Source organism: Sturnira hondurensis, unplaced genomic scaffold (genome assembly GCF_014824575.4).
Source record: "Sturnira hondurensis isolate 20B ecotype Veracruz unplaced genomic scaffold, ASM1482457v3 Scaffold0003812, whole genome shotgun sequence".
Classification (NCBI taxonomy): domain Eukaryota; kingdom Metazoa; phylum Chordata; class Mammalia; order Chiroptera; family Phyllostomidae; genus Sturnira; species Sturnira hondurensis.
The window spans coordinates 83,755-86,769 of record NW_028076443.1 but is presented as its reverse complement, the minus strand read 5'-3'; positions in this window follow the sequence as shown (position 1 = coordinate 86,769).

The window sequence follows — 3,015 nt, the reverse complement described above, 5'->3', positions numbered from 1 at the left end:
TGTCCTTCCCGACTCTGCTCCGCTGCTGGCTCTGCCTCTCTTACTGTCCCCGTTGAACGGTTCGTAGCTGTTGGACTTCCGTATAATTCGGTTTTCTGGTCTCTGGGTGTGTCTTAGTTCTCCAAAGCTTTTGTTGTATCCAAACTTGGTTGTGGGAGAAGGCACAGTGTTTCCACCTATGCCTCCATCTTGGCGGAAGTCCCTGTACCACAATTTTTTGATCCATTCATTTACTGATGGGCACCTAGGTTGCTTCCAACTCTTGGCTATTGTAAATTGTGCTGCTACAAACATTGGGGTGCATAGGTTCTTTTAGATTGGTGTTTTAGGGTTCTTAGGATATAATCCCAGCAGTGGAATTGCTGGGTCAAAAGGCAGATCTATTTTTATTTTTGTTAGAAAATTCCATACTGTTTTCCATAGTGGTTGTACCAGTCTGCAATCCCACGAACAATGAGCTAGGGTCCCGTTTTCCCCACACCCTCTCCAACATTTGTTGTTTGTTGCTTTGTTTATGATGGCCATTCTGACCGGTGTAAAGTGGTATCTCATTGTGGTTTTAATTTGCATCTCTCTGATAGCTAACGATATTGAGCATCTTTTCTTGTGTCTCTGGATCCTCTGTATGTCTTCCTTGGAGAAGTGTCTGCTCAAGTCCTTTGACCATTTTTTAATTGTGTTAGTTGTCTTCTTAGAGTGAAGTTGTGTGAGTTCTTTGTATATTTTGGAGATTAAACCTTTGTCTGAGGTATCATTGGCAAATACGTTTTCCCATACAGTTGGTTGTCTTTTTATTTTAATGGTGTTTTGTTTAGCCATGCAGAAGCTTTTAATTTTGATGAGATCCCATTTGTTTATTCTTTCTTTTATGTCCCTTGCCCTAGGGGACATATCAGTAACAATGTTGCTGCGTGAAATATCTAATATTTTCCTGCCAATGTTCTCTTCTAGGACTTTAATGGTGTCACAGCTTATATTTAAGTCTTTTATCCACCTGGAATTTATTTTGGTGTATGGTGTAAGTTGGTGCTCAAGTTTCAATTTTTTGCACGTAGCTGTCCAGTTCTCCCAGCACCATTTGTTGAAGAGGCTATTTTTACTCCATTTTATGTTACTGCCCCCTTTGTCGAATATTAATTGACTGTAGAGAGTTGGGTTTATATCCGGGCTCTCTGTTCTATTCCATTGGTCTATGTGCCTGTTTTTATGCCAGTACCAGGCTGTTTTGATTACAATGGCCTTGTAATACAGTTTGATATCAGGTATTGTGATCTCTCCTACTTTGTTCTTCTTTCTCAAAATTGCAGCTGCTATTCGGGGTTTTTTATAGTTCTATATAAATTTTTGAAGTGTTTGTTCTATGTCTGTGAAATATGCATTGGTACTTTAGTAGGTATTGCATTGAATCTGTAAATTGCTTTGGGTAGTATGGACATTTTCATGATGTTAATTCTTCCTATCTATGAACATGGTCTATGTTTCCATTTGTTTGTGTCTTCCTTCATTTCTTTCTTCAGTGTTGTGTAGTTTTCTGCATACATGTTTTTTACCCCCTTGGTTAGGTTTATTCCCAGATATTTTATTTTGGTTTTTGCTATATCGAATGGGATTTTTCTTAATTTCTGCTTCTGCTGATTCATTGTTAGTATATAAAAATGCCTTTGATTTCTGGATATTGACTTTGTAACCCGCTGCTTTTCCAAATTCATTTATTTGGTGGAGCATTTTTTGGGTAGAGTCTATAGGATTTTCCATGTACACTATGATGTTATCTGCAAACAATGCCAGTTTTGTTTCCTCCTTTCCAATTTGGATGCCTTTTATTTCTTTTCCTTGTCTGATGGCTGTGGCTAAAACTTCCAATACTATATTGAATACAAGTGTTGAAAGTGTACAACCTTGTCTAGTTCCTGATCTTAGTGTAAAAGCTTTTAGTTTTTGCCCATTGAGTATGATGTTGGCTGTAGGTCTCTCATATATGGCCTTTATTATATTGAGAAATGCTCTCTCTATTCCAACTTTGCTGAATGTTTTTATCATAAATGGGTGTTGTACCTTATTGAAAGCTTTTTCCATGTTTATTGATATGATCATGTGATTTTTATCTTTGCTTTTGTTTGTGTGATGTATTACACTTACTGATTTGAGATATTGAACCATCCTTGCATCCCTGGGATGAATCCCACTTGGTCATGGTGTATGATCTTTTTGATGTATTGTTGGATGCGATTTGCCAATATTTTGTTGAGGATTTTTGCATCTATGTTCATCAGTGATATTGGCCTGAAGTTTTCTTTCTTTGTTGTGTCTCTATCTGGTTTTGGAATTAGGATGATGCTGGGGATGCCTGTTGTTACAATGTGCAGACCTGGTTCTCTCAGTTGTTTACAGATTTCCTATCTATTTATATAAAGCAAACATTTGATGTGTATTTTCTGCCAAGAACGAATGGGGGTTTAAAATATACAAATAGGGATATCTACTAATCTCTAAAGAAGGAATCTTGAGAGGCCAACTCTTGGTGGGGCACAATATGCCTGTTTCTATTCCTACGGTCTAAGAGATGCAGCCTAAAACCTCAGTACAATTAAAGGTACTGTTTTGGAATGATGTGGAGAATCTTATGTATTAACTAGGATACCACCAAGAAATGAGACATATACTCAATTTGTATTCTGAATGACATTCAATGAAAGGCCTATTTACAGAGGTGCTGGCAGGATTAAAAGAAGAAATAGTGCAGTACCCAGAGACTAGCAATAATGGGATGCTCTCAGCCTTAAGCCTTAGAGAGATGAGATCTGTAGAAGGGGATGGGGAATGCCAAGCAGAGGCTGGAGTCACAAAGAAATGCATCCACTGCTGGTGCAACTCCACTGGGTACAGAAGGGGGGTTAATGGATTTGGGAAGTTGGTACAGCAGGAGAACAACCAATACATATATAAATCTATCCTCCAGGAAAGTTGTCTTTCATATCCCAGGCAATCTTGCAATGAGAAGCAAGTTGTAGTCAG